We start from the raw sequence: 22,879 nt of genomic DNA on the forward strand, positions 1-22,879 counted from the left end.
TTGTAGGTTGTTTGGCTCAGGCATTTAAAATGGATACAGGCTAATGACAATGGAATCCTATTTATTTGGGAGTTTTAGGTTTTTTTAATACACAATGTGTTTTGTGTTGTTTAAATTTTGCTTCCACTGAAGACAATGTAAGGAATTGGAAACAGATTCAACATACCAATAGAGAGTAAGTAATGCAAAGAGGGTAAATCATGTTTTAAATTTTTAATTTTTTTTTTTTTTTTGTAAATAAATGGTACTGTGATCCTTAGGCGTGACCTCTGCTTAACGTGATAGAACTGGAAAAACATCTTGCTTTCTAGTTATACTATTGGTTCATTGTAAATGCAACACCAAAAACAATGTTAAAAAGAGCAAGATTAAGTTTTTCTAACACTGTCCACTTCAGGGGCAAGCATGCTTGATACAGAGCTCGAGCTTGTGTCCACCTTGAACTGTACATGCAGACAGTTTTCAGTTAATGCACTTTTTTTTTTTTTTTAAATCTTGCTCAGTCCAGTAACTATCTCAAAGGTGACTGCTGGAATATGCATTTTCAATATGATTAAAAAAACCCATCTCTGTGTACTGTTTCATTTAAAAAAAAAAAGAAGCACTATTGCAAACACGGAAAAATGTGTTAAACTTTGTAGTTATTTTGCATTCCTGTACTTTACAAACTGTCATCACAGCAAAAGGTTTAAAATTAGGTAATGAAATATTTTTGTAAATAAATACCGTTAAGCTGGTATTTTAAAAAATGTATTATAAATTAATGTTTCTGGAAAATGTTCATATATATGTATATGAATGTCTCTTTATGCTGAAGGGCTCTGATTGGGCAAAATAAAATAATCTCTCTGAAAACTAAATAAGCCCTTTTTTTCTGAAAAATTTGTTTTAATTTTTTTCCTCTAAATTGTGGAATTAATCCAGTAGTTTAACCTCAGCAAATAATGAAGTAGATTTCTACATCTGCAAAGGAAAAGTCAAGTTAATCAGATAATTCAAGTTAAACAAGCAATACTTAACTATCTGAACTGTTTGGTGAAAGTTACCTGCCCTTTTGTTGGGTGGGAAGTACAGTTAAGGGCGAGGGTCCTGACATTAGGTGCGAGCTGCAGATGAAAGCATCTTGACCTTGAGCATGTAGGACAATCCTCAGCATGTTGTCAAAATGCAGATTTGGGTTCCAAGTTTCTAAGGTGGGGTGTGACTTTGCATCTCCAATAGGCTCCCAAGTAATAACAGATGCTGTGGGCCTGTGGAACATACAAAGTAGCGAGACTATAGATAGTTTCCGTAAATGGCATTTTGCTAGTTAATATTGTCAGTATCAGTGTCCCACCTACTGGTACCAAAAATGAACATCCCATTAATGAATATAGAACATGGGCTCACAGAGGACTGACCATTCTTATCATTGTTTCCACTGCATTTTCAGAATAAAGATTTCTTATTAAATTGAACGTTTATTTGATTTTGAAATCTGTATCATCTTATTGCCCACATGGTTGCAGTCATGTCTCACCTTATTATCTCAGCCTTTAGGAAGAGTTTTCAGTATGGTGTAGCAACAGAAAGGTGCAGACTTTGCAAAGGTTAATTTTTTACGATTGATACTTTTCATCCAGAAAATTATTAGATACGGAACAGACAAAATATCTAAGTTATTTGTTATAAAGTGACGTAGATCATTTGGTAGTGATCCTCTACGTTATCAAAAGAAATAGTATTTTTTCCAGAAAATATAGGTGTAAAGTGATAGAATTTTAAAAAGTAAAGAGACTGTCTTCATGTCTCTGTTCATGGCTTTTTAAAGAACTTTAGGGTGTGTCCTTGCTTAAATGGTACAGTGCTTTGCACTGTTTTAGATAGAAATATTCTTGTCATTGTCAGTCTTCATAGGCCTATTTAAGACGATTCTGATTTTCTTCCATTATTTTAAAAGACAATGTGACTGCTTGTGTAATAATACTTTTAGTTTTTGTACAAATGTTATCCTTTAAAGAAGAAAAAATCTCTCAAAGTCGTCATACTTTTTCAAATTTTAATTAACATCGATACAGTATATATTCACTCAAAATTTACAAAAATATTCTGACCTTTAATTTTGGTCATGCTATCTCGTTGTATACTGTTTTAAAAACGAAACCTCATAGTTTTTTATCACTGTTAAAAACAACATAAAAGGAAGCTCCACAATTAATAAAAGCATTTTCAGAGAATATAGACTATGTCGTTACAGTATAGAAGTCTGAGAGCTTCATTTCAACGTCAAACTCAAGTATTTAACTTGTCTGTTGCATATTTGTCATCCATGGAAGACCAAGTACAGCTCTCAACAGGTATCCTGAGGGACAGTCAACCAGCAGTGTTACTGTCCCACGGTGAGTGTGTGAGCGTGCGCACGTGTGTGTGTGTGTGTGTGTGTGTCTGCTCCCAAAGAGAAGACCTTTGTGCATCTCCCTGGTTGAATTTATCTCTGCGTATCTGTCTCCCCCTTCCTTCCTCTTTCCCTTTTTCTCTATTTCTCTTCCCTCTCTCTCTCTCTCCAGTGCCTCTCACCCCAAATCTCTTTACTGTTTATTAATGTTTATTTTAACCAAGCACATTTCTTTGCCATTTTGGGTCCAAAATACTGTTGCATTGGCCAAAAATTCCATAAGATAGTATGGAAAAACCCAAAGGAAATTTTTGGCCAATGCAATATAAGTCCTTATATTTCTCAAGGTCCCCCACACTCAATATTGGGTGAATTTGTAAATAATTTTCATAAGCAATAATGCCATCCTTACTCCTTATTGTTATCTCCAGACATGCAAAATCTCAACAGATAAAGTAAAAACAGTTTGGCACACAGAAGGCCTGTGTGGAGGCAGAAGTTTTTAAAGCATAAGCACTGGAGAGGTGCGCGGTGACAGAATGCAGCAAGGTGACAGAATGCACCGAGCTGACAGCCCTCAGGTCCAGCCCCGCCCTCTTCGCTAGAATGATTAACCAAGAAAGCGTTGGCATTGCATAGGCGTAAAAGCCAGAAGACTGCATTTAGAAAAGGTAGTAACCTCTGTGTTCCTTTAACAATAATGTGACTGCAGGTACCATTAGTCCAAGCAGCTGTGCCCAAACTTGAGCATCAGTGTCTCCTGGAAACCTTGATAAAACACAGACTGCTGGGCTGCATCCCCAGAATTTCTTGTTCATTAAGTCTGGAGTAATAAGAATTTCTATTTTCAACAAGTTCCCAGGTGATACTGCTGACTCACTCACCACACTTTGAGACGCCTAATCCAGAGCATGCTCTAGAACCAGTTTCCCACTGACATCACAGATACTTTGGATGTTTCATTTACTATACTCTATAATGAAATTCATAGAGAATTGTTATCACTAAGTTGTGTCTGAATCTATGACCCCATGGACTGCAGCACGCCAGGCCTCCCTGTCCCTCACTACCTCCTGGAGCTTGCCCAAGTTCATGTCCACTGAGTCAGTGATGCCATTCAACCAAGTTCATGTCCACTGAGTCAGTGATGCCATTCAACCATCTCATCCTCTGTCACCCTTTTCTCTTTCTGCTCTCAATCTTTATTAGCATCAGAGTCTTTCCCAATAAGTCGACTGTAGATGATATACTTGCCTATATACGTAAATTTTTTAAATTGACATAATACAACATTGTAAATCGACTGTACTCCAATAAATTTTTTTAATTGATAAAATAGCCTAATACACTACAGAGGTATGAAATGAATGTGATTTATAATTTAAAAGTTGTCTTTCAATATATAAATCTTAAGGTTATACACTACCAGAACAACCACAACAAAAGGCCCCACAAATTTCCCAAACACTCCCAACAGGGTAGTCCCTCTTCTTCTACCTAGCGCTCACTCCCACACTCGACCACGAGAACCACTGGCCCAGAGATTAAGACCAGTAGTAGGACCCATTCTGAGGGGCTGTCAAAAATGTGTTCATAAATGGCTCTGCCATGGTGTATATAAGAAAGCATAGAGAAGAAGTCCAGGCTATTTCAATGCTAGTTTAGATTTTAGTGTATTTGCATTAATTTCTCTTATAAGTTCACTTCCTCTTTTACATTTAATCCATCCTTTTGAACTAGTCAGAGTTGGTAAGCAAGCCAGGTAAATTTGTGGCTGAAGCTCACAAATCTTAATACCTGATATGGTTCTCTGAACAAAAACTCTCCTTGGTAAGATGAGCAGTGAATCCATTTATAAGGTTCTATTATATAACTTTTCTAATGGTTAGTGGAGTGAGAATCTGTCGAGTCCGACTCTTTGAGACCCCATGGACTGTAGCCCACCAGGCTCCTCTGTCCATGGAGTTCCCCAGGCAAGAATACTGGAGTGAGTAGCTGTTCTCTTTTCCAGGGGATCTTCCCAACCCAGGGGTCAAACCCAAGCCTCCTGCATCACAGGAGGATTCTTTACCATCTGAGCCACCAGGGAAGCCCAAGAATACTGGAGTGGGTAGCCTATCCCTTCTCCAGGGGATCTTCCCAACCCAAGAATTGAACTGGGGTCTCTTGCATTGCATGTGGATTTCTACCACGGATGCCCTCCTAATGGTTAGCCTACTGCAAAATTTTATTCCTCCTGATTAATCATGAAAACTCAAGGAGTGGTTATTGGTTAAATATTAGCCAAGTGGATTTACCTTGTATTTCATGCCAAGTTGATTAAAAATGGGCCTTATATATAGCTCCTTTCAGTGTGGATTGACCTGAGTATGAAAGCCAGTCTTCTATTCCTAAGTTTAGCACTATGTCAGTGACCTTTCCAAGTCACTCGACCTCCATTTGCCTGTTTCCTTATGTGTAAAACTAGGATGCAAACACTAGCCTTACCTACCTCACAGAGTACTTGTAGAAATATAATGAAATAATCTCTGAAAATGGTTAGAAAACAAAATTACCACACAAACACAAGGCTTTATGACCTTAAAAATATTAGTCCCTTAGAAGATCTGTGAATCAGAAATATATGTGAATAAGACAGAGCAAGTAGCAGACCTGGTACCACGATCAGCAAACAGGTAATATTAAAACTGCTACAATCAGGATGAAATCAATGTGATACGTTGTCTTTAATACAGTACCTAATGGAGAATCAGTGAATTTAATCATGTTTGAATTTAATAAGTCCCTTTAATTCAACCGAATTTCATGTTTGCAGTGTGAGACTCCAGAAAGCCAAACCAGGATGCATTTATGGCCAACTATCATCAAGATGTAGGATCAGATTAAAATTAAGATGTTGTTGCCTTTAAAAATAAAACAGCCAGTATCCCAGTGCCTGGCACTTTTTGTAATAAATACAAATTTATAAACATCATATTTTTCTCCCCCACATAGAGAATAAATACTTTGGAGGGTTTAGTCATAGCAGATTTAACATATATTTTCACAGAGCATTTATAAAATATCACTATAAATAAAAATAAAAATTGTCTGAACTTAGGATGTTGCTTTCCTGTCCCTTTATTGTGCAGATTACCTTTCAAAGTCTTTGTTTCCATGTAGCAGGTAAAAGAGAGACTGGATCAGGTCAAGGTCCAAGTCCTTTTTTGCTGTTTACCAACAACATGAACTTACGTTACTTAACCTTTTTTAAACACTTTCCTCAGATATTAAATAGGAATGAAAGCAGCACCAATTTGTGATTGTTTTAGTGACTTCATGTGATAATGTGTAAGGTAACAGCAGAGAAACTTAGCTGTCGATGTACCCTCTGTAGCTGTAGAGATAGCGTACAGATAAGCATGGGCCCTGAAGAAGGCTGTTTTAAATCCCTTCTGCGTGATATGCATGGCCTTTAGCAAGTTATGAAACTTATCCATGCCTCAGTTTCCTTGTCTGCATGATGGTAGTGATTACTAATACAAGTGCTCAGGACAGTATCCGATGCACATAGAATTGCATTAAACTAAGTGCCACTGAAAATTAGACACCAGTATTTGTACCACTAACAACAATGCTAATAATCACATTTGCATAACCTATTCCTGATTTCCAAGATGTGAGCTATGTGAAAAAGGATCTAAGAATTGATGAAATATGGTAATAAGCTTTCAAAAGTTTACCATTTTTCAGAGAACTAGGAAATGAGACTCCCTCCGCTTATACATAATTCTAGATGATCACCTAGGGGTGCAGGAAGAACTAAAAATTTCTTTCTTCAGTGTGTTCCTCCGCATAGATCTTATTCACATGAACCTACTGAAGCAAGAACTCCCATGGCTTTGTCTCAGGCGAGGTGGTGTTCCAGAAAGCACAACATGACAGATAAAAAATAATTTTAGAAGAATCCAACACTTAATTCAACTTTCTCAGAAGATGCTAAGAGGAACCCAACTCATAACACCAAAACTCTTCTCAAAGCCTTTTGCCTTTTGAATTTTTCATCGCTGCTTGCTCTCCGAAGACTTTCAGATGCTAAAAGCTTCTTATGTTTCCTCCCTCTCTCCCCTTAGATGCTAGCTCCCAGACATGCCTGAAGAAGAATGATCTAAGCTCTCCTCTCTCCTCCTGAGCCTCAGGTAAGATGCTGTCCTGTATCACTCTGGTTTCTGGACCCTCGGGGGGAGCTCTCCCAGTCTCTCTGCCTGGGGGTGCCATCCCAGAATCTCAGCTGTCAGGCCTGCATTCCTCTGAATTCCAAAGGGAAGTGGGGCCTCACTTCTCATTCCTCTTAGACCCTCAAACTTTTCAGCCAGTTCCATCTTTCCTCTGTCCTCCTTGGAGCTAATCCCTGAAGGGTGTCAGGCTCAGAGCCCTGCCTTCTCTCCCCATCCCAGCCTCTAAGATTCTCGTCTAATCTGGACAGACAGGAGAAAATCATAGCCTGCTTCCTGCTTGAGCCAGGACCTCAGTTCTTGACACTGAAATCCAAGTAACTATTTACTCAAATCCCCTCCCCCTGCTTTTGTTGCTTAAAAGCTGTTGTCTATACCATGAGCTCCAAAATTCCAGTTTGACATTCAAAATATTGGCTTTCTTTTAATTCAACAAATATTTCTTGGACACCAGGATGTGTTGGATTCTGTTCTACATATTAGATATGGAGAAGTGAACAAGATAGAACCCTTCCCTGGAGTTACATCCGGAGACACTGCCATTAATCTTTCTATTTCTTCAGTAATAACAGTAACTTGAGGACAAAGATGGTAACATGCCTTTGCCACCTGAGTGGAAACAGGAATTTTGTATGTGGGGTGAGGGAATGCATCGTTTAAAACATCGCCACACTATCGCACCAGAAATACTTACTAAGCACCTATTCTTCTCCCTACCTCAACATCTAACGTCATCAGGGCTTCCTTTTTAACCTCACAAACGATTTCCAAATTGATGCTCTTTCTTTCCTGCTCAATGATTGCCTCTACTTCAGCATCTTACTGGTTCTATTCCTAACTACTCTTCCTTTTTCAACCTCCTCTTTCTCTGGTATATTCTATCCCAGCTCCAGTAAAGCTGTTTTCTTTTTCAATTTCTCAGACTCCTCTGGTGACCGACCATGAAGTTCAAAGTTTTCATTGTCAGCATGGCTCCTTAGCCTTCTATGTTCCATGATTCTGGTACCACATGCCATTCCAAACACATTTCCTGCCATTTCCTCCTGCCCTAACCACCCATGCAGTTAATTTTCCATGCTCTTGTTCATGCTTGGAATACCCTTCATTTCTTTCTTATCTCGGAAAAATCCCACTAATCCTTTATGGCTAAACCACAATGTCATTTTCCACTGGAAACTTTCCATGTCCAGGAAAGATGGATTGCTCTCTTCTCTCTGCTACAATAACCATTCCTCATACTACCAGTTGAGTTCTTATCACAATGTGGTCCAGCTATTTGTCCATGCATCCATCACCTGTCTAGATTATGGGATCCTTGAGAAAAGACCATTTTATCCATTTTTGTAACTCCTCTAATATCTGGCATAATATCTGTCAAGTATGAGGTGCTAATTAATATTTGTTGCTAAACTCCAAAACTCAAGAGCTTTATCACATACAACATATTTACACATATGCATAAGCTTTCAGAGATACCCACATGAACAAATATTTTTATATATTTTGTATTTCATCTAATTTTTAATATCACTTATTTCTGTTGTGAATGCTCAGAAGCAGCTATTTCTGTGGAAATTTCTCATTAAATATAAAATATGAAATTATCCTTTATTTTAAATGGACTAATATTCCATTCGAAGGCTTTTATAGTTCTGACATTTCTGAAAACTTGACTGGTTCCTGAAAGCTTATTATTAATTCCATAACACTTTATATTCTGTACTATGCATTATATTTAGTACTCTGTTTAATTTAAATAAGATTGCCTACATGGTCAATAAGTCACAAGTGAAATGTAAAAGTCAGCAGCAGGAATCTAGCAATCCCAAATCAAGTGATATGATGGTCTGAATTAAGTAATCAGATTCTTAAGTCTATTTCATGATCACTATGTAACTATTCAGAGAAGAACAATTAAATTTAGCTTTTTAGCTGAGAAACTAGAATGCTGTAATAACCAGATTATTCTAGTCTTATTTCTCTTCTTTTTTTTTTTTTGCATTAGTCTGTGAAATAGTTTCACATGGAAAGACTTGAGATCCTCATTTGAAAGTTCTAGTCTAAAGAAAGGTAAAGACTACAGTGGAGTAAATTAATAAGAAGTGGCTTCACATACTGGGTTAAAAACCTGATTTATCCCCCCATCACCGCGTTTCCTCTCTGATAACTGTAGGTTTGTTCTCAATGTCTGTTTCTGAACAGTCATTTTCTGAAATGTGGAAATTCAAGCAAGTGTGGGCTTTGGATATCATTGGAAGAATGATAAGAACTTGTGAACAGCCTGAGGAGAGGACAACTGTGGCCAATGAAACAAAATGGTGTGTAAAAACACTAACAGAAAGGAGGCCCAGAGGCAAGAAATGGACCCTTGTGGTTAAAGCAGAAGGTTTCCATGAGGGTTGTGGAATGTGGACCATGAGAGGCAGCCAGTGGCCCGGAGTCATTGCATTGGTGAAGAGGTCAGGGCATTTGTATGACAACATCCTCAACTCTCTTCTTCCTGCCCATGACTGTCCTGCTTCTCTTCCCATTATTTCATTGCCTGGAATCTCTTTTCTCTTACCATTTCAAGTAGTCTGAATTGAATTTGGGTCTTACTCCCCATTTAGCCATATTTTTCCTATTTGAAGACTCATAGACTGAGCAACTTTCAAAGACAACTGAGTGACTTTCAAAGACCCATAGAAAATTCAGTCTAGTATCTGAAGGTGTATGAAGGAAGAGTGTTAGTCGCTCAGTTGTGTCTGACGCTTTGTGACCCCATGGACTGTAGCCCGCCGAGTTCCTCTGTCCCTGAAGTTCTCCAGGCAAGAATACTGGAGTGGGTAGCCATTCCCTTCTCCAGTGGACTTCCTGACCCAGGGACTGAACTTGTGTCTCCTGCATCACAGGCAGATTCTTTACCATCTGAGCCACCAGGGAATATTATGCTACATAAATGTGAAGATAAAGAAAATGTCTACTTTATTGTAAAATATACACAACACAGTGCATTTCCAAGAGAGCTGAGTTGAAACTAAGTCCTCACACTGAATATTTCATATATATTGTGCAGCTTACATTGATTAAAGTATGTATTTACTTACTTATTCATTCAACAAACACTTGAGCATATAATATGTACCAAGCAATACATTTAACCATCCACCTAAGAAGATGGTTAATTAGACAGAGCTTCTGATCTCAGAGACTTGGAGGCAGCCACTAAAATGCTCCAGCAAACATCAAGAAACCTCTTTTAAGAGAGTTCTTTTTTTTCAATAGCAAAAAAAAATTAAGATATAAAAACCAAAAACTGACAAAGGATGAAAAGATATAATAGAAAAGTCATGGAACAGAATTGTAAGGCAAAGGTAAAAATCAGGGAAGCTGAACACAGGTCAAGAGAAATAATCCAATGCGAACAACAGAGAGAAACATGATTGTAAAAAAGGATCAGAGCCTTGGTGATATCAGAAGGATATCAAAACAAGTCTTAGATGTGGACTTCTCTGGCAGTCCAGTGGTTAAGACTCTTCACTTCCAATGCAGGGAGTACAAGTTCGATCCCTGGTCAGGGAACTAAAATCTAACATGCTACTAGGCCAAAAGAAACAAATCACCACTGCTAACAACAATAACAACCAAAGATAGGTCTTAGATCTGAATAAGGAGAGTCACAGAATTGTGGTCACAATGGATCTTTTCCTCTCCAGGTGTAGCCCTGAGGTGGAGGTTCCTGAATGTTCTTCGGGCCTGGAAGAAGGTCAGACTTTGAATTGGAAGTTTCATCAGCTTTCCCACCCCCACCCTTGCCTTCTCCGCTTTGCACACATTTCTCTTCTTCCACTGAAATCTGACCTCATTTGCTTCCTGTTACCCACCTGCCCTAGAATCTCATAATCAAATGTTTGGCACAACATTTGCACTTCATGTTAATGGTATCCCTGCGTGCCTGCTAAGTCACTTCAGTTGTATCTGACTCTTCTGTGACACTATGGACCATAGCCTGCCAGACTCCTCTATCCATGGGATTCTCCAGGCCAGAATACTGGAATGGGTTGCCATGCCCTCCTCCAAGGGATCTTCCTGACCAAGGAATCAAACCTAAGTCTCATGTCTCCTGCACTGGCAGGCAGGTCTTTACCACTAGCGCCACCAGGGAAGCCTGAAGTTATCCCTAAAGAGGTGCAAAAGTCCTGAATTTTTTCCACGAAGTCTGAAACCCAGAATGGAGCTGGGCGTATCCTGGCAGCCTCCCACTGTGCAGGAGGTGGGTTAGTGATCTTTCCTCTGAAGTCCTTTTATGAAATGCATGTGATTCCACCACACATCTTCCCAGCAAGAATGCCCACTGGATATCCCCATGGAGACCCCTGGGTTTCTCCAGGGACTGAAGCCAGCTCCCTTGGTAGGTCACATCCCTAGTTCCAGAAGTTCTTCCCCAATAGCTGACGGTAAACTGTCTTCTCTCCCCGTGGCTCCTGTGTGATGCATCTCTGGGGTGCATGCATGTGGCAAGCTTTGTAGGTTTGCTCTACTTCAGGCTTTACAATGGCCAGATGGAGCAAAGCCCCCAAGAGGTTTGAACTCACTTGTGATCTCCCAGACTATGACAGCAACAGCCGAAACATCTAACCATCTTGTAGAGATTAGGAACAATCCAGAGCCATGGTGATCAGGGTTTATCTATCATTTTTAAAATATAAACTAGAAATTATGCTCTGATCCTAATCCTAAAGGAAATCGACACTGAACATTTATTGGAAGGACTGATGCTGAAGCTGAAGCTCTAATACTTTGGACCAACCTGATGTGAAGAGCTGACATACTAGAAAAGACCCTGATGATGGGAAAGATTGAGGGCAAGAGGAGGAGAGGGTGGCAGAGGATGAGATGGTTGGATGGCATCACAGACTCAATGGACATGAATTTGAGCAAACTCTGGGAGATAGGAGAGGGGAGAGGAGCCTGGCGTGCTGTAATCCATGGGGTCACAAAGAGTCAGACACAACTTAGCGACTGAACAACAACAATCTTAAACTTAGATTGGGCTTCCCAGATGGCACTTAGTGGTAAAGAACCTGCCTGCCAACAGAGCAGACACAGCACACATGGGTTCAATCCCTGGGTTGGGAAGATCCCCTGGAGGAGGAAATGGCAACCCACTCCAGTATTCTTGCCTGGAGAATTCCATGGACAGAGGAGCCTGGAGGGCTACGGTCCATAGGGTGGCAAAGAGTTGGACACGACCGAAGAGACTCAGCATGCACATGATACTCATATCAGTTACTAACACATTTACTTAGGCTTAGACAACACCATTCAAAGCATTCAAATCATTAAAGCAATTGCACAGGAAGCCACCTGAAGCCGCCCTGCCTTTCTCACTAACACATCCGGGAATTTGGCTCTCGGCCTCCCTCCTAGTCCTCCCCCGACCTTGCAGGGGTTAGTCTGACTTTGAACTCAAGACGGTATCCTCCCCTTCTCGCCTCCCTTACTCCAGCCTTAATATCTTGTATGGGCCCTCCTTTATTGCACGTTCCCAAATGAACTGCCACGGTGTGAAATATATGTGGACATTTAGCTTCCTCTGCACAATTACCTCTTCAGTGCCTCTTCCTTCATGCTTTCCTGGCCTATTACTCACCCTCCTACCTCTGTGCTGCCAGCTGCCCTCTACTTTCCCCCCTTTCAGGTCATTTCAGAACATTCCAACCGCTTTTTCTTGTAAGTCATTCCTTCCGTACAAGCTGTTTTTTATTTCTTTCGTGTTTTTGCAAATGACTCTTTAGACTTCCACATTCAGAACAGAGAGGAAAAGCCAACTCACCTTCATAATGTGCCAGGTGCTTCCCAATGTCCTCGGGTAATGCTCTCAACTCTTTCACAAGAGAGAAATGATTGAAGGCATGAGGAGGCCTGAGGCCCAAGGAAGGAGCCGTAATTGCCCTAGGTTGTACGGCTGGTAAGGGACAGAACTTAGATTTAAACACAGAATCTGTATGATTCCAAAACTCTGGTGGTCTTTTCATCCTACAGCACTGCCTCAGTGACATTTTTTTTTTTTTTAGTATTATCACATGTGAATTTTTAAAATTTTATTTTTTTATTATTGGCTCTATGTGGGATCTTTGTTGGGGCTCAGGCTTAGTTATCCCGAGCATGTGGGATCCCCGACCAGGATCAAACCCACATCCCCTGCATGTGGGTAAGGCAGATTCTTAACCACTGGGCCACCAGGGAAATCCCAACACAATTGAATTTTAAGTAAAAGTTCCAAAGATACATTCAAATTCTATCAATAGCCCTCTGACAGACTCTGTATGGTACTATTTCACACTACACGTAGGTGATCCCTTAGCAAACAATCTCTTAGAATCAGGAATTCTGGAAATGGGAAGGACCTAAGAAAGGACTCTTTATATTTGAGGTGCCCAGAAACACACGCAAATTTATTATACAGTAAAAGACACTGTAAAACAAAGTCAAATCTAAAATTTAAAAAAAAAATAGAGAAAAGAATTTGCAACATATATGACAAGATAAAGTGACATTTCCAATGTACAAGAAGCTCCTATTAAGAAAATAATAACCCCAAACAAAAAAATAAATGAATAGGCATTTCACAGAACAGTTAATTCAAATGGCCAATAACCATATAAGCTGATGTTCATCTTCATCTGTACTTGTGAAAATACAAAAGAAATGATGAACAACCAGTTATCTGTCAAACTGACACAGCTTTTAAAGAACAAGATCCAGGCTGGGAAAGACTTAGGAACAAGGACTCTGTTCACTTGGGTTTCCCTGAAGGCTCAGCTGGTAAAGAATCTGCCTGCAGTGCAGGAGACCCCGGTTCAATTCCTGGGCTGGGAAGATCCGCTGGAGAAGGGATAGGCTACCCAGTCCGGTATTCTTGAGCTTACCTTGAGGCTCAGCTGGTAAACAATCCGCCTGCAATGCAGGAGACCTGAGTTCAATCCTAGGTTGGGAAGATTCCCTGGAGAAGGGAAAGGCTACCCAATCCAGTATTCTGGCCTGGAGAATTCCATGGACTGTAGAGTCCATGGGGTCACAAAGAGTCAGACACAACTGAGCGACTTTCACTCTGTTCACTGGCTATGAGGCTTGTAGCTGATCTGTTTCTTCTCTGCTTGAATCTGGGCTGGCCTTCAGTGAGTTGCTTGACAAATAGAATACAGAAGAAGTGACTGAAAGAACTTGCGAACGATAGGTTGTAAAAAGACCTGCAGCTCTCGTCTGAGCCCTGAGACTGCCATATTGGCAACACCTCTATTTTGGAGATGACATTTTGGAGAAGAGGCTCTGAGAATACGTGGAGTGGGAGATGTCTGGCCAGCTCCCAACTGTGCATCCCCAGCTATGCAACTCATCCCAGCTCTGGGTCCAAACACATGAGGAGCAAAAAGTAAATCATGCCCCCTAAATGCCACTCAAATTGCAGGTTCATAAAGAGGGTAATCCATTGGTGGTGTTGTTAGCCATTAAGGTTTGAAGTGGTTTGTAATAAACAATGGACAACCAGAACAGGAATGAACTGCTACTACCATTCAGGAAAGTAACCTGGTAATACAACTAAAATAAAAATATAATTCCCTTCAAACCAGAAATATCACTCCTTGGAATCTATCCCAGGAAACCAAAGCACCAGTACATAGAATATATGAATAATAATGTTTATTGCAGCATTTTTGTTGCAAAATTAAAAACAAACAAAAACTAGTGAAAAAAATGAAGGCCCATTGCTAGTGGAATAGTGACTATACTATAATACATGCTTAAAAGGGATTAGAGTTTTATGACTTTTCTTAGAGGGATTTCCACAAATTAAAAGAGAAAGAAAAATGCAGAAAAATAGGTAAAACATGATCAGATTTTTTTGTAACACAAAGAGTGAGGGGAAAGGTTCCCATATATATATGTATATGTATATCCATACCATATTTCATTAAATCTAAAATTGCAAGACATATAGCAATTTCAGCAATGTTAAAATTCGAAAAAGATAAAAGGTGCATCTCAGATCTGATGTGATACAGTGTGTGTGTGTGAGAGTGTGTGTGTGTGTGTGTGTATATGCACACACATGTTACACAGACTGAATAAAAGTGGAAAGAGACAGGCCAGTTTGTGAACACAGCCTGGAGGCCTGTGTTTGGGGTAAAGAGAAAAGGAGTAGGGTGACAAACAGGAAAGAAAGGCTTGATTAAAAAAAAAGAAAATATTCCATTTATAAAAAAAATATGTGTGTTTACAAAGAAACTAAACTGAAAAAAATGATTTATGTCTAAGATTAACTTGTGGGGATGCCCATGAAAAATGTCAGATTCAAAAAAGCAAATTATAGAGTGATAAACATAATATCTTTATATTTTGGCAAAAACAAAACACTTACATATGATCATATCTTTGTGAACACTGTGGATACTCCAGTTTGGGCATGATTATTCTTTACATTGTTTCACTGTGACAAGCATTATCATTTTATGATTTTAAAAATAAAATAAGGACTTCCCTTGTTGTCCAGTGGTTAAGAACCCGCCTTCCAATGCAGGGGACGTGTGGGTTCAATCCCTCGTCAGGAAACTAAGATCCCACATGCCGTGGGAACTGTGGGCCACAACTACTGAGCCTGCAAGGAAAGACCCCGCATGCTTCAACTAAGACCCAGTGCAGCCAAATAAATAAATATAAGCAAATAAATAAATATAAGCAAATAAAAACTTTAGTTTTTCTTAAAAAACTAAATAAAATTAAAATGGATAAAAACTGATGGGGCAAAAATGACAAGTTACTCTAAAACTAAAATAAATGTAATATTTTTATTTATGTTCCAAGCGTCCTTTTCAAAACTACCGTTATTATTTCTGGTCCATAATGCTAATTCCCCAGTGACTGATTACAAAATTTAGCCAAGCAGTCCATGAGATTTGTGTATCTTAGTTTATTGTCACCATTCCTGTCACTATGATCACTTGGTTCAAATATTTTTTAAAACTACCATTAATCATTCAAAAATCAAAGGTTTTATTCACATTCTAGCACTGAAAAAAATTAATGTCCTATTACAGTTAAGAAGAGATAAAGTAGAACTAAAGCAGTCCCCAAGCACACCTTAATTTGGGTGGGTTTTTTTCCCCACCCCTTGGAGGTAACTAAAAGACCACCAGAACCAGCATCAAGAGAACCCCATCACACAAGTGGTGTGATTTCTAGCTCTGCGTACCCATAGGGTATCATTTCTCTCTCTGAGACTCAGTTTTCTCATTTATAAAAGAAGGGTGAAAATCCTCAGGGAGTGTTAGGAAACCTAAATGAGAGGATGTGGTTGAAAAAATCTAAATTATGACTGCCATGTAAGAATACTTGCTACATTCCAAGTGTCGTAATAAAGATGTAATGGGAAGAAAAAAGGAGTGAGGATCAGAAACCAAAGGTTTTTTACCTTCATCACTGTAGCTGAGTGCTCATGGCCATTCCAGATCATCACTCATGGCCTTAATTTTTTCAGCTGTCCAATAAGCGGATGACAAGGTCTAATGACCTTTTCCAGTGCTTTATTTCTAACATTTAAAGGAAAAAAAAAAAAAAACCTCAATAGTTAATATTAGAAAACTTTATAAATTTATTAATTTGTATTTCTTTTGGGGAAGAGAAGAATTCTTAAATTCTTTATTCAGCCCCCTAAAGCTAAATGGGTTTACCTGGTGGCTCAGATGGTAAAGAATCTCCTGCAATGTGGGAGACCTGGGTTTGATCCCCAGGCTGGGAAGATCCCCTGAAGTAGGGAATGGCTACCCACTCCAATATTCTTGCCTGGAGAATTCAATGGACAGAGGAGCCTGGTGGGCTATAGTCCATGTATGGAAAAGAGTCAGACATGACTGAGAGATTAACACTTTCACTAAAGCTAAATATTATCTTAACTGAATGTACTTCAGGTATATTTAGGCATCAAAACCATTTCTGTAGTACTCAATGATAATGAAAAGGATTTCACAAGATCCAGATAACAAATGAAGACAAATGTTTCTATAATCCTCTTTCCATAAAAGTACACAATCTTCATTTATCTTCAGGGATGACATCTGTTCCTTTAAAAATATTTCCTTTATTAGATGCGCTTTAGTGTCTGACTGTGCCTCTTCACGACTCTTACATCTATTATAGACTGTCCAGCCCTCAAATCTCTCAACTGAGACTCAGATCTGCTGACTCCCTGCATTCTTCCAGCTGATTGATGGACTTCTTTCTAATGGAGCTGCCGAAAGAGCAAAATGCACAAATTGTGCTTTGCCCCTATTATGACTCTGGTGCAATAGAATTCTTGTCAACTACCGTATTTTACTTCTGCCTCTGTCACTGAAATGCGTGATTTATTTTATAATTAATAGTGTTTCTAAATGAATATAAATAAAGTATAACTGATTTAAGCTAATTTTTGAGTCTTTTTGTCTCATGTTTAACTCATTCAACATCTCTCTTGCCACAGTTTTCAAGATAGCATTCATCTGCCAAAAATAGCCTGTGTCTCAGACTAGATACCTCATCTGTGATGGTTAATTTGCTATGTCAACTTGATTGGGCCAAAAGGTGCCCAGGTATTTGATCAAACAAGCTGAGTGTATCAGTGAGGAGGTTTCTACTTGAGATTAATATTTGTATTGGCAGACTAAATGAAGTGGCTTTCTTTTTTAAATTTTGAAAGTCACTCAGTCGTGTCTGACCCTTTGTGACCCCATGAACTATACAGTCCATGGAATTCTCCAGGCCAGAATACTGGAGTGGGTAGCCATTCCCTTCTTCAGGGGATCTTCCCAACCCAGGGATGGAACCCAGGTGTCCCACATGGCAGGCAGATTCTTTACCAGCTGAGCCACAAGGGAAGCCCCATGCCTGCCCCTGAGGGGGTGGGACCTTCCAATCCACAGATCCCAGAAAAAAAACAAGCTGGGTAAGAGGGAATTTCAGAGCCTGATAGTCAAAACCAGCGTGTTGGAAGCTGAGGCTGAATACAGCTCAATCTCACACCGGTACTGAAACCACATATTTAATACTGAAGAGTATTTTTTAAGCAAAGAAAAATTCCTTGAAGTCAAGTATTATTCCTCATAGCGCACACCTTTTGCTACTTTGGTTTGGCCCACAATGCCTAAAGCAGTGTTAATACAGTGGTCTCCTAACACATCCCTAATCTACCCTCCCAGCAACCTCCCCAGCACCTTTCCTGACTGCCTCCCCACCCCCACCCCCGAACCCCACCCCCACCCCACCCCCACGTTGCACTTTGCCACTCTTTCCCCTCTTCCAAGACCAGCTGCGATGCTTTTGCTTTATGAACTCGTCTTCTCCGCCCACCCACCCACGGAAAATTCTCCCGGCTTGTTGGTGGTAAGTTTTTCTATCTTTGCATCAGGAATTGCCAGAGGGGAGTTTAGGGGCCGCTTCTGTCACCTGGAGCCGATCCATTCCGACCTCCCGTCCCCATGGCGACCACTCAAAGCGCTCCTGCCAGGAGCAAGCCGGCCGAGCCTGCGCAGGGGCCGCTCTGTCCCTCCCGAGGCGCCCGGAGACTGCTCCTACTGGTCCCGGGCTGCGGGGGTATTCCTTCCCAGCCCCACTCCCACCTCCGCTGTCAGCTCACCCCGTCCCCCACCCCGTCCCCCACCCTGCGATGGCCAGCAGCTAGGAGCCTCTCCTCTCTCACTCCACCACTGCCTTCTCTGGGGCTCCCCTTGACACGTTGTGTCCAATTCCCTTCTTCATGTCTTTACCACCCCATGAACTGTAGCCCACCAGGCCCCCGTGTTCATGGGATTTTTATTTTGTAGTTAAAAGAAATGACTTCCCTGGTGGCTCAGACAAAATCTTCCTGCAATGTCGGAGACCCAGGTTCAATCCCTGGGTAGGAAAGATCCTCTGGGGAAAGGGATCCTGGCAATCCACTCCAGTATTGCCTGGAAAATCCTAAGGACATAGGAGCCTATCTGGCTACAGTCCATGGGGTCACAAAGAATGAGACACAACTGAACGACTAACACACACACACAAACACACATGCACAAATTTAAAATAGTTTTGTGTTAATCTTATCAACACAATTCAATCCAGGTTCTGTGTGTGTATACATGCAGCACACACATAGACAGAAATGTATACAGTATACCCAGTAGCCAAGAGATTAGTGTGTTTATTATTCGTATTAACAGTAGACAGAATGTGGTCATTCTTTTTTTCAAGTTGAATTGGATTTGCTTAACATCCGAACTTCCTTCCCTTACATCATCTTTCTTAAAAAAAAAAAATTATTTGTCTACACTGGGTTTCAGTTGGAGCATTCAGGATCTTCGGTCTTCACTGGGGGCATGTGGGGTCTTTAGCCGAGTGCAAACTCAGTTGTGGCATATGGGATCCAGTTCCCTGACCAGGGATCCAACCGGAGCCCCTTATATGGAGAGTGCTGAGTCTCAGACACTGGACAACCAGGGAAGCCCTTGCATCCTCCTTCTGGACACAACTATTACCATTTTGTTCCTGGACTAGTCGTATCCAGTCATTAGACTTAAGTTGTGTCTTTTTCAGTTTTCTTTCCTGCTTTATTATCAAGCTTTGGAGTCTTTTCAGATTTTAGATCTCTCTTTGCTTTGTAATCATTTCCAACTCAGCTTCACTATTTGCAAAATAACTGAAAACCTAAAAAGACTTCTGTGTTCAGGACTCTAAACTTGTTCCCTAAAACTTACCAAAGAAGACTTAGACGCATCCAGGAAGTTATTTATTTTTCTTTACCCTCATTCCACTTGACTGTGTCAAAGATGGAATGAAGAATGACAGCAGATCTACTCATAAAACGAGCCGAAAATTCAGAGACTGTGAATTCTGGCTCTGGCTTTGACGTTCACATATTTATAACCCCAGGAAAGTTATTTAAGCTTTTTCTCTGGTGTGTGACACATTTGTCAAATCATATAGGATTTATGATAAATGTCATGTGTGATATATGATAGATACTGAAAACTAAGCCTGGGCTTATCTGTTGAGCAGGATAGAGCAATTAGCAAATTCATTTATTACAACAGTAGTTTTCAAATCCCAAAGAGGAACAGAATCATCTTTTTGACCTTTAAAAAATTCAGGTAGTTATGGTTCATCCCAAACTGGCTGTAGTTGTTGTTTTTTTGTTTTTGTTTTTTAAAGATTTGTTTTATTTTACTTTCTGGCTGTAGTGGGTCTTCTTTGCTGCCTGTGTGCTCTCTCTAATTGCAGTGAGCCGGCTACTCTTCCTCCAGGAGCACAGGTTCTAGGTGCGTGGGCTTTGGTAATTATGCCTCATGAGCTCTAGAGGATGGGCTCAGCAGCTGTGGTGCATGGGCTTACTTGCTCCACGGCATGTGTTATTTTCCCGGGCCAGAGATCGAACCAGCATCCCCTGCGTTGCAAGGCAGATTCCTAACCACTGGGCAACAAGAGAAGCCCCACATTTGTTTTTAAGGAGGTCTGCTCACGTAGAGGTAGGTGGGAAGAGCCCTAGAGTTGTAGGACAGGCTTGAGAACTGTTCCTGCAGTGGATACTTATCATCCATCTTTCAGAGAAATTAGTTCAAACTTTTATCATCCTGCCTAATTTATCAGTAACTAATGAAAGATGACCATGTTTGAATAATTGCAGACATGCCAAATTTGGAACCCATGCTGTTCACAGCAAGCCCTAGGCTGTCAGTTTGCTCATGTGCGCTTTCCTGGAACCAGACAGAGAGATTTTTACTTACACTAATTAATGATTAGTATTTATTTAAAGTAAAACGGTAAGTAAGTGGTAGTAGGAGAACAGGGCTTCCCTGGTGGCTCAGCAGTAAAGAATTTGCCTGCAGTGCAGGAGATGCGGAGGATGTGGGTTCGATCCCTGGGTCAGGAAGATCCCCTGGAGGATGGCATGGCAACCCACTCCAGTATTCTTGCTGGGAAAATCTCACAGAGGAGCCTGGCAGGCTACAGTCCACAGGGTCACAAAAAGTCGGACTCAGCTGAAGCGACTAAGCATGCAGGAAAACAGGGTTGATGCTTTTCATCGTATAAGTTTCTGTTGCATATTTCAAAATCTCAAAAAAAAGTTGAATGAAGTGAAATTCAGGCAAATTATTACATTGCCTAAAGGAATCTTTAAAGAAGAATCTCAGATATGAAAGTGTGCCTTTGGGCATTAGGACATAAAAAGGCTATTCACCAATCAACCATTTCTTAAATAACTTTGTGCCAGGAAAAAATAAAAATAAAAAAGATCACCCCGCCCCCACAAAGCAAAAATTTTCCTGCAAAAGATGAGTTCTTAAATTTTTTTCACCAGAAAATATCCCCCCGCCATCCTGCTTCTTTGTATATTTTTTTCCCTGCCATTTTCAAAATAGTAATGAGTTAGTGGCTTAAAGGGCACCAGGATTTTAATCTCTTCTGATACAACAGAATCATGGATTGTAGACCATATTTATGATAGGCAAGATTAGCTGAGTCAAATCTCTCAGGCTCTCTAATCCCCCGTCCCAAATCAAGGGTTTATCTTGCAGCAACTGTGCACCTCTAATAACTCTGTCTGTTAAAACTGGGACCTCAATCCATCTCTTGACTTATGGACATAACCGTTTCTTACGGTCGCAGAAATCTTAATGCAGTTTTTCTTTGGGCTCTGTTTTACAGGTTACTTCCTAAACATCCCTAGAAATCACCCCTTCAATCTGAATTGCCTTCATGGGCCTTGAGGGTAAGAGGAATTGATGCAAGTATTCTGACTCACGCTGCTTATTTCCTGAGTAATAACGTCCTTTGTTTCTGACCCAGTCGTCCTGTGTCTTCTCTCAGCAATGGAACCATGATTCGTTAGCTGGCAAGTAGTAAAATCTCAGAACGTTCATAGATCTTGACATCTGTCAAAATGAAAATAATACAATGAATAATGAAAACTGGAGTGGTGGGGGGAGAGAGGTCAATGGAAGTATAAATGTCAATCTCATTTTTTTGGTAGAGTAACAATAAATGCTATCTAAAATTGAAATATGTAGTTTAGAAAGGGAATAACTGTATTTGAGTGATTTTCATTATCTTATTTCTTATCTTTTTAAAAAGGAACATTTCTTCTTTTTTTTTTTTTTACTGTTAAGCATTTTCCTTTCAGTTTTGGTGAGATATAATTGACATACAGGACTGTATAAATTTAAGGTATACAGCATAATGACTTGACTCACCTTCATCATGATTATCACAGTAAGTTTAGTGAACATTCATCTTTTCAAAATTAAAGACATAAAAAAAAAATTTTCCTTGTGATCAGAACTCCTAGGATTGATGTTCTTAAAAACTCTCATATACAGCAAACAACAATGTTAATTATAGTTATCATGTTATGCATTACATTCTTAGTACTCATCTGTCTTATAATTGGAGTTTGTATTTATTGACCCCCTTCATCCAGTTCCCTCTACCCTCATCCCCCGCCCCTTCTAGCAACCACAAATCGGTTTTCTTTTTCTGTGATTTTGCTTGTTTTTTAAGTATAATTGACCCATAACACTATGGTAATTCCTGTTGCACAACATAGTGATTGGATATTTCTATACATTTCAAAATGATCACCACGATAAGCCCATATCATTCCCCTACTGATAAGTCTTAGGGAAAAAGCAAATCAAAGTTAACTGTGAAGGGGAGACCACCTGCTGAGTCCGGGAAATTTTTTTTTTTCTTTTTGAGAGACTGATCCCCAAGACTTGTCTTTCAAACCATGCAGTTCATGATGATAATATACAAACCTGGTTCTGTAGACAGAGTTGCGGAGCCAGGACCCCACTGTGGTGATGTGTTTTACTGGCCTCTGAGAAGATGTAAGCTTCTGACGAGAGATTTTCCTGATGTCGAAGGCCCTGGGAATCATGAGAAGACCATTAGTGCTCAGAAAACATTTGTCCCATCCACCCGTGGATTCTGTGGACCTGGAGAAAGCCAGTTGTACTGCGAGAAATCTGCACGCACACCTCCCCCTTTCAACAAATGACTTGTATATTCCTCCCTGGTGCTGGTCCATTTCCACATTCACAGCTGGACTCATGTCATAAGACATCTGAGGCAATAGCCTCCAAAATGGGGCATCTATTCCTTGGGAAATGTATATGACATAACAAGGAGGAGCAAGAAGAAAATATTAGATAGGTTGTTTGTATTTGCTGTTAAGGTTTCCATTTTTGTGATATTTATAATGTAAAAATCAAAATATACTTTCACATAGTACTGGGTGCTC

The 22,879-nt window shown here is 40.1% G+C and overlaps 1 long non-coding RNA gene across 1 annotated transcript in view; it reads left to right on the forward strand.

The window, feature by feature from the left end:
- Nucleotides 1-17,904: 17,904 nt before the first annotated feature.
- The window catches only part of LOC122434083, a 32,020-nt gene continuing 27,045 nt past the window's right edge, over nucleotides 17,905-22,879 (forward strand). Inside the window, exons 1-2 of the long non-coding RNA XR_006267236.1 lie at nucleotides 17,905-17,985; nucleotides 21,286-21,349. This is a non-coding gene — a long non-coding RNA (uncharacterized LOC122434083). The remainder of the gene's footprint in view (nucleotides 17,986-21,285; nucleotides 21,350-22,879) is intronic.

The sequence above is a fragment of the Cervus canadensis genome, chromosome 33 (genome assembly GCF_019320065.1).
Source record: "Cervus canadensis isolate Bull #8, Minnesota chromosome 33, ASM1932006v1, whole genome shotgun sequence".
Classification (NCBI taxonomy): domain Eukaryota; kingdom Metazoa; phylum Chordata; class Mammalia; order Artiodactyla; family Cervidae; genus Cervus; species Cervus canadensis.